Source organism: Halichoerus grypus, chromosome 4, assembly GCF_964656455.1.
Source record: "Halichoerus grypus chromosome 4, mHalGry1.hap1.1, whole genome shotgun sequence".
NCBI lineage: Eukaryota > Metazoa > Chordata > Mammalia > Carnivora > Phocidae > Halichoerus > Halichoerus grypus.
The window spans coordinates 141862833-141875751 of NC_135715.1; positions in this window are offsets into that span (position 1 = coordinate 141862833).

A 12919-nucleotide genomic window follows, 5' to 3' on the forward strand; every position below is an offset into this window, starting at 1 on the left:
CTGGTTTTGAAAACCAAAGTGTTATGGGGACTCATCTTCTTTTGGGGTCCCCCATGCCTGGGGTGCCTGGTGTAGGGTCTGATCCTTTTACTTTTCTGTGTTTGTGCTGTCCATCCCATTTGAGGTGATAGTCTCACATGGGATTTGGCTCCCAACTGCATCCCTGCCCGTCCTCTCTACAATTAACTGTGGAAAGTCTGCTCGGCAAGTTTCTGGGTAGTTTTCAGAGTTGCACTGATGTAGCTGTTATCTCAGTGTGTCCATGGGATGAGGTAAGCTCGGGATCCTCCTACTCTACCAGCTTCCCAGGAGTCTTGGCATATTGATTATTTTAAGCTGGTTATTTTTAAGAAACTGCAGACACAAGAGAAGCTCTGAAAAGTAAGTAAAAGTTAACCTTTTGTTAAGAAACATTGCATGTATAAGAGAAATCTTCACTTGTAAGTGTCTACCTGGCTGCATCAGAAAGTGGGGGGTGACTCTGAATCTCTAGAAACTGTTATCAATGGAGAAAGCATGTATTTAAATCTGTGTAACAATCTTACCATTGTTTACAGTGCTTTTCCTAGTAACCTCCCATAATTGTCTCCCCACTCCCAACAACTTTTGTCTTTATTTAATGATGGCTTAGGTCATTTTGGAGAGTTACTCAGTTTTCCTGAGTCTCTTCTATGTATACAGGAGGTATACATGTTATTAAACTTTTGCTTGATTTTCTCCTGTTAATCTGTCTCATGTCAAATTTAATTCTTAGACCAGCTAGAAGAATCTTAAAGGGTAACGAAAATTTTTTCTCCTTAACAGAGGTTCTGAGGTTAAGAAGAAGTTGTAGTTTAAGAGAAATTGAAGCTGCTCTTGAGACCGCTCTGACTCCAGCTCCCCTGTGACTGCCTTTTAAAAGCCTTTATGCATCTTATGGAAAATGCTAGGTGATATAGAGGGAATTGTGTTTCTAGAGGCCCTCTGCAGAAGCTAGGAATTAAGAAAAGAGGGTGGAGAGGAACCAGACAATGTATTGTTGAGGGTGCGGGTCTATATCAGCAGAAGTGTAGAAGGAAGAATGGCAGACGGGATGCTCAAGATCAAGCTTGGGGCAGTACTATACTTAGGGTCACTATATTAGTTTGCTATGGCTGCCATAACAAAAGAAAACAAAAAACAAAACAACAAAACAAAACAAAACACAAACTGGTTGGCTTAAACAACCAAAGTTAATTTTCTCATGGTTCTGAAGGCTGGAAGTGTAAGATCAAGATGTGGATAGGTTTGATTTCTCAAGACCTCTCTTCTTGGCTTACAGATGGCCATCTTTTCCCTGTGCCTTCACATGATCTTTTCTTTTTGTGCACAAAATGTCTGTGTCCTAATTTGCACTTCTTATAAGGACACCAGTTGTATTGGATTAAGGCCCACCCATATGACCTCATTTTAACTTAATTAGCTCTTTAATGGCCCTATGTTCAAATACAGTCACATTCTTGAGGTACTGAGGGTTAGGACTTCAATATATGAATTTCGGAAGGACACAATTAAGCATATAACAGTGACCTTAGTATGACATCAGCATCCATATTAAGTTACCATAGGTATACTGGAAATAATACAGTACAGCAGCAACAGGAAGAGTTGAGCAGTGGAGCCTCACAGTCTGTGAGGACCCCCCAATTAGCTCTCCTAGAAAGACATAGGAGGGAGAACTATGGTCCTGCCACTTGACATATAGGGCAAATGGTCTAACAACTTGAGGAAATCTGTGAAAGTGTCCCTTCTCAGGTTCTGCAGTGCATGTGTTCTATAATTATTTGGGTTATGTATAAAATGCCTATTAAAACTTATATAGATATAAGTATCTTGGATACCAACCCTTTATCTGTAGAAGATAGGAACTTCATATATTGAAGTCCTAACTCTCAGCTATTTAGAAACACCTTTAGAAAATGTTCTCTCCAATTTTCACAAGAGTTTTCATATATATCATTTTCTTTTTTTTTTAATTTAATTTTATTATGTTATGTTAGTCACCATAAATACATCATTAGTTTTTGATATAGTGATCCACGATTCATTGTTTTCATATAACACCCAGTGCTCCATGCAGTACGTGCCCTCCTTAATACCCATCACTGGGCTAACCCATCCCCCCTCCCCCCTCCCTTCTAAAACCCTGTTTGTTTCTCAGAGTCCATAGTCTCTCATGGTTCATCTCTCCCTCTTATTTCGCTACCCTTCATTTTTCCCTTCCTTCTCCTAATGTCCTCCATGCTATTCCTTATGTTCCACAAATAAGTGAAACCATATGATAATTGACTTTCTCTGCTTGACTTATTTCACTTAGCATAATCTCCTTTAGTCCCATCCATGTTGATATAAAAGTTGGGTATTCATCCTTTCTGATGGCTGAGTAATATTCCATTGTATATATGGACCACATCGTCTTTATCCATTCATCTATTGAAGGGCATCTCGGCTCTTTTCACAGTTTGGCTATTGCGGACATTGCTGCTATGAACATTGGGGTGCATATGGCCCTTCTTTTAACTACATCTGTGTCTTTGGGGTAAATACCCGGTAGTGAAATTGCTGGGTCATAGGGTAGCTCTACTTTTAATTTTCTGAGGCACCTCCACACTGTTTTACAAAGTGGCTGTACCAACTTGCATTCCCACCAACAGTGTAAGAGGGTTCCCCTTTCTCCACAACCTCTCCAACATTTGTTGTTTCTTGCCTTGTCAATTTTTGCCATTCTAACTGGTGTAAGGTGGTATCTCAGTGTGGTTTTGATTTGAATTTCCCTGATGGCTAATGATGATGAACATTTTTTCATGTGTCTGTTAGCCATTTGTATGTCTTCTTAGGAGAAGTGTCTGTTCATGTCTTCTGCCCATTTTTTGACTTGATTATTTTTTTGGGGGGTGTTGAGTTTGAGAAGTTCTTTATAGATCTTGGATACCAGCCCTTTATCTGTAGTGTCATTTGCAAATATCTTCTCCCATTCTGTGGGTTGCCTCTTTGTTTTGTTGACTGTTTCCTTTGCTGTGCAGAAGCTGTTTTATCTTGATGAAGTCCCAAAAGTTCATTTTTGCTTTTGTTTCACTAGCCTTTGGAGATGTATCTTGAAAGCTGATGTCAAAGAGGTTACAGCCTATGTTCTCTTCTAGGATTTTGATGGATTCCTGTCTCACATTGAGGTCTTTCATCCATTTTGAGTTTATCTTTGTGTATGGTGTTAGAGAATGGTCGAGTTTCATTCTTCTGTATATAGCTGTCCAATTTTCCCAGCACCATTTAATGGAGAGACTGTCTTTTTTCCATTGCATATTTTTTCCTGCTTTGTCAAAGATTATTTGACCATAGAGTTGAGGGTCCATATCTCTGTTCTGTTCCATTGGTCTGTAAGTCTGTTTTTGTGCCAGTACCATGCTGTCTTGGTGATCACTGCTTTGTAATATAGCTTGAAATCGGGCAATGTGATGCCCCCAGCTTTTTCTTTTTCAACATTTCCTTGGCGATTTGGGGTCTTTTCTGATTCCATACAAATTTTAGGATTGTTTGTTCCAGCACTTTGAAAAATGTCATTGGAATTTTGATCGGGATGGCATTGAAGGTATAGATTGCCCTGGGTAGCATAGATATTTTAAGTATTTATTCTTCCAGTCCATGAGCATGGAATGTTTTTCCATCTTTTTGTGTTGTCTTCAATTTCTTTCATGAGTGTTCTGTAGTTTCTAGAGTATAAATCCTTTACCTCTTTGGTTAGGTTTATTCCGAGGTATCTTATGTTTTTTAGTGCTATTGTAAATGGAATCATTTCTCTAATTTCTCTTTCTACAGTTGCATTGTTAGTGTATAAGAAAACAACTGATCGTTTTCTTCTAAAAAGTCTGTGCAGAAGATAGAACAAACATTTTCCGTGTTGAACAGATAAACACATTTAATCTGAAAAAAGTTAAGGTGACTTGTCCTTGGTCATAAACCAGGAAACAAAACAGCTAAGATTCAAAAGGCAGTGTTTTGAACCTCCACAATATAGTACATACTGTCTTAGTCAGCTCAGGCTGCCATACAGAATACCATAGACCAGGCAGCTTAAACAACAAAAATGTTATTTTATCACAGTTCTGGAGGCTAGAAATCCAAGATTAGAGTGCCAGTATGGCCAGATTCTAATGAGGACTCTTTTCCTGGCATCTAGATGACTCTTGAACCTTATCTTCACATGCCAGAAAGAGAGCGAATGAGAGCAAGGCAAGTGAGCGAGCAACAGAGAGAGAGGGAAAGGGAAAGAGAGAGAGAGAGAGAAAGAGAAGGAGAGAGAGAGAGTACACTCTCTGGTGTCTTCCTATAAGGGCACTAATCCCATCTTTAGGGTCCCACCCTCATGGTCTTAACTTAATTACTTCCCAAAGGTCCCATCTCCATATACCATCACACTGGACTTCAATATATGAATTTGAGGGGGGAGGGGTGGATACAATTTAGTCCAAAGCACATAGGTAGAATAAGCAAAATATGAGGGAAAACAGTCATAAACAATATACAGAATACTATCTAGGCATTCAGCTATTTTAGAATAACTATTTGCTTTGCATTTATAAAATGTAAGTCATCAATTTTGGTGAAATTTACTACATACAATTTTTTATGCAATTTCTATAATAATGTGGTATTGATATATATTATATATAAGATGCTTTCTTCCCTTCTTTCCTATTCAGATCAGCAAGAAATGCATATTGTTGAGAGCTAGTTTTGGCCTTTTCTGTTTGTGTGTTTTATTATTTATCATGTATTTTCCCCAGTACTTTGAAGAGCTTGGTAGGTGGTGCCTTACAAATAAGGTGAGTCTGCCTCATGGTTCCATGCAGAGATGACTGGCAGGGACAGTTAATTCAACAGGACATCCAATTGTGTTGAATTTGGAAAAAGGCCTTTGTCCCCAAACCTTGAGGGCATGGACCAGATGAATGTGTCAGAGCTTTATGAAGGCCTGCTTCTTAGATAAGAGCTTCAGAGGGGAGTGCTAAAGCAACTTAAGGTATTCACTCAAATATGAATGAAGAGTATATATTAGTGTTTTGAAGGTAATCTTATTGAATTGGAGTAGCAGAGACACTCCTATAAATAAAGGAGGTCATGGAGTCTTTTTAATTTTTATTGTGAATGTCTTATTTTCAAGTTACATGCTTAAAGTATTTATAGCAGATGGACCAGTAGTTTTATTTACTTATTTAATAAGTACTTATATAACACTTACTCTTCGCTAGGCCCCATTCCAAGCAATGGCAACTCTGTGAGCCAGGAACTATTATCCCTTCTTTATAGTTAATGCAATGAAGTGTCTTGCCCAAGGTCACACTTAGCATTTAGTGTCTCCCAAATCAAATGAAAAAATCTTTATATAGAATCGGAGTAATTGTGCTTAAGAGATAGAACAGATAACTTTTTCAATAACAATGTATTTTACCCATTTGAAAAACTGTCAGAATGTCCTTGAGAAGAGGATTTTGCTCCATGTTCAAATATTATAGCGCCTCCTATTGTGCACATTTTGCTAATGTAAGTTAAACCATACACACTTGACCAAAAACACAATAAATAAATAAAACAGTGCAGGTGGGGAGGAAAGGATAAAAGTTGGACAGAAGTAGTGATAAGAGCACCTTTTTCTTATTCCTAATCTTAGAGAAAAAACTTTCAAAAAGTCACCCATAGAAATTATGTTTGAGGGGTGCCTGGGTGGCTCAGTCGGTTAAGCATCTGCCTTGGGTTCAGGTCATGATCCCAGGGTTCTGGGATCAAGTCCCACATCGGGCTCCCTGCTCAGCGGAGAGCCTGCTTCTCCCTCTCCCTCTGCTGCTCCCTCTGCTTGTGCTCTCTCTCTCTCTGTCAAATAAATAAATAAAATCTTAAAAAAAAATTATGTTTGCTGTAGTGTTTTCTTCTATCAAATATTTTTATGCATTTATTGAACTGTTTTTATAATTCTTTTTTATTCTGTTACTGTGGAAAATTATACTGATTGATTTTCAGCTGTTAAACTGATCTCATATTTCTGGAATACTCCCTAGAGTCATGATGTGTGTTATCCTTTTTATATATTGCTGGGTTAGGTTTGCTTACTTAGGGGTTTTGCATCCATGCTCGATAGAAGTTAGCTTATGATTTTCTTAACTTGTGATGCCCAATTAGATTTTGCTTTATAGTGACTTCATAAAATGATTTGAGAAATGTTTTCTCTTTTTCTAACTTCTGGAAGCATTTGTGCAAGATCAGGATTGATGTTTCTTCCTCGAAAGTTTGTCTCTGATGATGTTATATATTATATAAGCCTAGAGATTTCTTTGTGTGAAGGTTTTAAATTACAGATTAATATCTTGAAAAATACAAGAAAATTCAGACTTCTCCTTTCTTTTTGCTGAGTTAAGCTTTTCTAGAAATTTGTCTACATCTAAATTTTCAAATTTATTGGTGTGGGTTTTTTCATAAAATCATCTCATCTCTTTTAATATTTGTATGATCTGTGGCATGGTGTCCTCCTTTTCATTTCTATTATTGGTTCCTTGGATCTTCCCAACATATATTTTTTCCTTATTAGTCTTACTAGGTATCTTTGATTCATGGGCTGCAGAAGTCTATCCCCTCATTTTTACAAAATGTGGAGATTTTCTAGTTTTTTGTTGTTGGATTCTAGTTAATTTCTTTGTGGCCATAGAAGATATTCTGAAAGATCCCGGGTCTTTACCTGTGTTGAGATTTGCTTTATGGATCAACATTTGTTTTATTTTGATAAATGTTAGACTGATGTTGTACTGTTCCTGAAAATAATATATATCCTGCCATTCTTAGGGCAGGATTGTGTGTGTGTATGTGTATCATATATATTTATATATATATAAATTCATGTGTGTGTGTGTGTGTGTGTACACATACATGTATAGTCTGTCAGATCTTTACTGGATTTTTGTATTTCTTTTATCAGTTATTGAGAGAGATATACTAAAGTCTCCCACTCATGCACATTTATGTATGTGAAGCTACATTATTGAGTGCATATAAATTTAGAATTGTTATATGTCCCTGGTAAATTGATTACTTAATCATTTTAAAGGAGTGGTCTTTATCTTTAGAAATACTTCTTGTCTTTAAGAATATTTTGTGGGGCGCCTGGGTGGCTCAGTTGGTTAAGCGACTGCCTTCGGCTCAGGTCATGATCCCGGAGTCCCAGGATCGAGTCCCACATCGGGCTCCCTGCTCGGCGGGGAGTCTGCTTCTCCCTCTAACCCTACCCCCTCTTGCGCTCTCTCTCACTCTCTCTCTCTCTCTCAAATAAATAAATAAATAAAATCTTTAAAAAAAAAAAAAAAAAAAAAAAGAATATTTTGCCATACTAGAATAGCTACAGTAACATTCCCTTTGTTCTTATTTGCATGTTTTCCATCTTTGCCTTTCTCCCTGTGTTCTTATATTTAAAGTCTGACTCATAATCAGCATTAGTCTTTTTTTAAATCAAATTGGATAATATCAATCTCTTAATTGCACTAATTAATCCAATTACTAATTACTGATTTATTTGAATTTATATCTACAATCTTATTTATTTCCTAATTTCCCACTTGTTTTTATCTTTCTTTTTTTGTACTCTTACCTTCTTTTAATCAAGTTTAAAAAAGTATTCCCTTTTCTCCAATCTTTTTAGTTACACACTATTTTTTCTGTTCTCTTAGTAGTTACCTTAGTGTTTAAAATATGCACTCATTGCTGAATAAAGTCAAATATAAATTTGTATTTTTCCACTTCCTAGACACGTGCTCTACTTAGAATATTTAAACTACATTTACTCCCGCTAATCCTGCCATTTATGTTATTTTTTAAAGTCATTTAAATCCTACATATACCTAAATCTTCCAAGACTTTATTACTGTTTAGTACAATTAATATTCGTTTATATTTTTCTTCGTACTTACTCTTTCTGGTGTTTTGCACTTCTTTCTCTCTGCAGTGATATTGCCAAAAGCTCTGCTGGGCTCTCTACCGCCTATTAGGGGTTTTTCTTTGCTAGGAATTCTGGTCTCTAATCTTGTAATTGCTGTTCTGCAATTGACAAATACCTCAAGGAAAAATGAATTCACAGAACATTGGCTTACTGATTTGTGGTTTTTTTCTGTCCATGATCTTGCTCTTTCAATTATTGTCTTTATGGCTCTCTGATCATTACTATTATTATTATTAGTAGTAGTATTTTATCCCATATTTCTTGCAGTTCTCAGCAAGACTCTTTTCAAGTTATATTTTTATCGTAGCTAGAAAGGAGAAATACATACTTTTTTTTAAGTTCAATTTGACAGGGTTAAATGATAAATGAAGTGCATAAATAATACTAATTTAGAACATAATATAGAAATGATTCGCTTAGTCATGTATTTATTTAAAGATATGCTGGGTGCCTAATCTTGCCAGGTAATATTCCATACTAGGTAAATATTGATGAATGAGACAAACAAGGTCTCTTAAGTTCACATTCCTTTGGAAGGGGTTTGACTGGAAGGAGACAGATAATGGATATGTAACATAAATTAATGGGATAATTATTAATTACTGTATAATTACTGAATTATTAAGTACTGTAAGAAAGAAATAAAACCAGGGGGTATGATATATAGAGACTGGGAGTGAGGTGGAATCAGGCTGTTGTAACCATCTCTGAAAAGGTCATATTTGAGCTGAGAACTAAATGAAAAAGAACTGGCCCTGTACTAACTTAGGGACAGAGGATTCCTAGAAGAAACAACAAGAGAACACAGCCCTAAGGTAGAGATGAATCTCGCCATGTTCAAGCAACATACACAAATCTAGAGTGGCTTATACATAGAAAATGAGATAATGTGTGAGACGTGATAAAAAAAAAAAATCTACGAGGCTCAGATCATGTGTGGACTTGTAGATCATGGTTGGTGGGGGTGAGGGGTTTGAATTTTATTCTAATGCAATGGATATCCAAGAGGGTTTAATATAAGGAAATGATACGAATTATGTTTTAAGGATCATTCTGGCTATGGTGTTGAGAATAGTTTATAGGGCACTGAAGAGGGAATAGAGAGATCAGGTAAGGGCTACTGGAGACTTCTGGTTAACTATGGTTCATTGGACACTTATGTTTTCCTTTGTCCTCTCCCATAACTCCACAAAAATGACAGAGAAGGGACAAAAAGGAATGAACTCAGACAGAAAAAAATCCCTATGGGATGGGAGACAACAATAGCTACATTATATGTATTGAACCGGAGAATAGAGATTTATTCTCTGGAGCTTTGGGTGTCATCCTGAAGAACATGAGATTAAATGAAAGTGTTTATATTGAATGGAAAGCTTTCAGCTCTCTCCCTTCCTCCACTCAGTGAGATTACTCCTAGATAGGCTTATACTTCCCAGACAGGAGATTGGAGCATTCATCTCTGAGGAAATTTAGCAGCTTAAGATTTTGGGTCTATTAGATTTCAGTAAGAGGCATTGTTTAGTATCTCCTTATGGTTTTTATCTAATTAAAAGAATTTACTGGGTGATCCAAGAACACTTAAACTACCCAGAGGCTTTGATAATGGTTATGGCAACTATATCATAACTTTAATCCTTTCTTAAGATTGAGTTTTAATGAGCCTCCCTAATTTTAGGACTTTCTCAATTTTATGTCTTACTGCTTGTGTTTGAAAATTAGTTACCTCCTAACATGTCCTCAGATTTCTGGACTCTTTTTCTTTCTTTTCATTCCTACTTGAAGGCTGGACAATTCTTTTCTCGTCTATTTCTTGTATCTTGTCAAACACTACCCACAGAAACCTGTCACAGAATTCAGTTCTGTTTTTCCTACCCCTGCCTTCGGAACTGTGAGATCAATAACAATACAGTCTGACTCCTGGTTCATAGTTGTACCAACGATTTTGTAATTACATAGCATGAATCACCATGTTTCCTGCCTATGATAATCAGTTTCTTCAGCACCTGCTATCTATCCACTAAACTTATGTTATATATTTGATGTTTGTTATGGTAGTACCCCACTTGTGGTACCAATGATTGAATCAATCAGGATAGCATACCATAGACTGTGATAACAAACAACCCCCAAATCTGGGTACCTAAATAAAAACATTTTTTTTTTTTTTTTTGCTTATTCGTACAATGTCTGCTGCAGGTCCACACTTCTCTGCTGGGCTGCTGTTTTCTATGTATTCCAAGCTGCTTTGATTTTCATATCAATACATGCTTACACCATCACTATTATAAGGAAGAGAGGCTGAGGATTTCAGCACTGGAGTTAAATATTTCCATCTAGAAATGACAAGACTCACTTACTCTCAAATTATTTGGCCAAAGCAAGACTTTTGGCCATGCTAACTTCAAGGGACAAGAAAGTGCAATCCTACCTGAGTCTTCAATGAGAGGAGAATCAGATGTTATTTGACATTAGTATTAGGTACCATAGAAGGTATTGCATATCCTCAACAAGAAAAGGATACTAGAAACAAAAGTATCTTTTGTTTCTAAAAAGAGTCCTTGGGGAAAAAAAAATTGGAACAGTAATTAAAAAAAAAAATTCATTACAAGTTTTGAGAAATTTCTGGAAGATAGAGCAAAAATAAATAGAGACAGGACATTTCTTGAAATTCTATTTTCAGCCAAACTACCAATCAAGTGTGAAGATAGAATAAAGATACTTCTGAAAGCAAGGCCTCAAATTATTTGCCTCTGATGCATCCTTTCTTAGAAATTTACTAGGGAATTTTCACCAAAACAAAGATACAAACCAGGAAAATGACGTGGGGTCCTGAAAATAAGGGTTACAACATTGATAAGAGGCCAAGGGAATTTCCAGGATGAAGTTTATTGGGATGCCTAAGACATCTAAGTGCAGGGGGTAGGTAGGGAGTTGGCCATACGAGTGGGATTTTCAGGGGAGAGGTCTGGACAGGAGATACACATTTAGGAGGTTTCAGTTATTAAAGCTATGAGATTGGATTACAGGAGTGAAGAGGCAGTTCAAGGATTGAGTCCTGGGGTATTGTTAAGTTAGGGAGAAGAGGAGACAGTAAAGAAGGAGGGCAGCCAAGAAAGTAAAAGGAAAACCAGGAGCACTGGGTATACTGGAAATCAAATAAAGAAAATTTTTCAAGGAAGAAAGAGTGCTAAATGCTGCCAACAGATCAGATAAGATGAAGCCTGAGAACTGACCACTGGGCTTGGTAATGTGGAGGTCATTCATGACCTTGATAAGGACAGTTTTGTGGGGTGGATAAATGAGGGTGTCATGAAAGTGTCTGGCTCAGTGCTAAATCTGTATTTTATAATATATATTACATTTATGTAACAAATATATAAGTATAAACGTTTAATAATATAGAATATACATCTTAAAAGCATTCATTCATGTTCTTATGGTTATTAAATAACATATTCATTATATAAAATTTTGAAAATAGAGAACATAGAGAAAAGAAAATGTGAGTACCCACAACCAAGGGGGGAAAAACAAAAGTAAACTTAAAAAGCAGCAATGCTATTATCCCAGGGATAAGAGATGCTAGTGACACGGAAGAGAGGAATGATGGTGGAGACAGGGAGACCTAGAGATAGATGCTGGTGTCGATGGCTCGAGCAGGCAGACCTTGCTGGTGGACTGGCTGCTGGGCTGCAGCAACGGGCAGGGAGGGTGTTGAAATTGACTCAAAGACAAGCTTTGTGAGTCTTCACTAAATAACTCTCAGAAATCCTTCAAGATTGTTCTAAGTGCATATTTTTTATTGAAAAGTTTAATTTTTCTTAATTAAGGATACACTTTTAAATAGTTTTGTTTTGAAGACAGGTTTACCACCAAAATGGCTTAAACATCAACCTCAGGACTTTTTATCTTTTGCTGTATGTGAAAATCGGTTGCTCTTACCTGTTCATCCTCTTGGTGACTTCCATGTCTTGGTGGCCGTGCTTTCCATGCGATAATTCTTATTTTCTTTTTTTCCAGTACATTTCATCATTTTGAAAATTATTCTTAAATAATTTAAATGTATTTTGATATTTAAAAAATGGGAAAACCTTATTTGCCATTATATGGGAACGGAAATATCCCATCAGTCTTTTGCCTTAAGGTTAAAGGTAAAAATAAAACAAATACATATTTTGAAAAAGTAATTATTGAAATTGCATCTTTCATTAAAATGTCAAGGTCCTAGGTGAGGGATAAGGGAACTTGTGGCAGAGCCTTATTAGCTTGATTCTATTTTAAATAATCCTAAATTGGTTCTAATTATACCCTAGATTTTTTTTAGTGTCATAATGAGTCAAGGCTTATAAAATGAAAATAAAACCTTTTTTGATAATCATTTGCGTATTGTTCAATGAGAGACAATGCAAGAAACGAGACCCACATTTTCACCTAAGCTCTGATGTTAAGCAGCTCTGTTTTTAGAGAAAAATAAGCTAACATCTTTGAGCCTTGGTTTCTTTGATGTTGTGTTTTTCGGACAGGGGCTCTTCAGTAACCTGAGCGCTGTCCTTGCTACCTCATATGTAGGCCATGGAATTTCTGATTCACGCTGTGTTGGAGGGTCTCCAGCATTAATAACTTAGAGACTAGTCTGGGCTTAGTTTCTTCTGTTTATTCATTTTGGGATTGTTTGTGTTAACAATGGGGTGACTGAAATTTCTTCTCTCAGGACCATAGAGTGAACTCCTAAATCCTTTCAACGAACAAGCTTGCCCCCATTCCCTGCCTGTTCCATCACATCACATCTTGTTCCTCCTCTTTGGTATGCCAATCACAAGAGTGGGTAAGAAAGATCCAGACGCGAAATGATTTCCAATGCTGCTATGCTGTGGTTATGTTTCCTTCAAGTAGAAAATCAATGTATTTTGGTTGAATGTGTTTCAC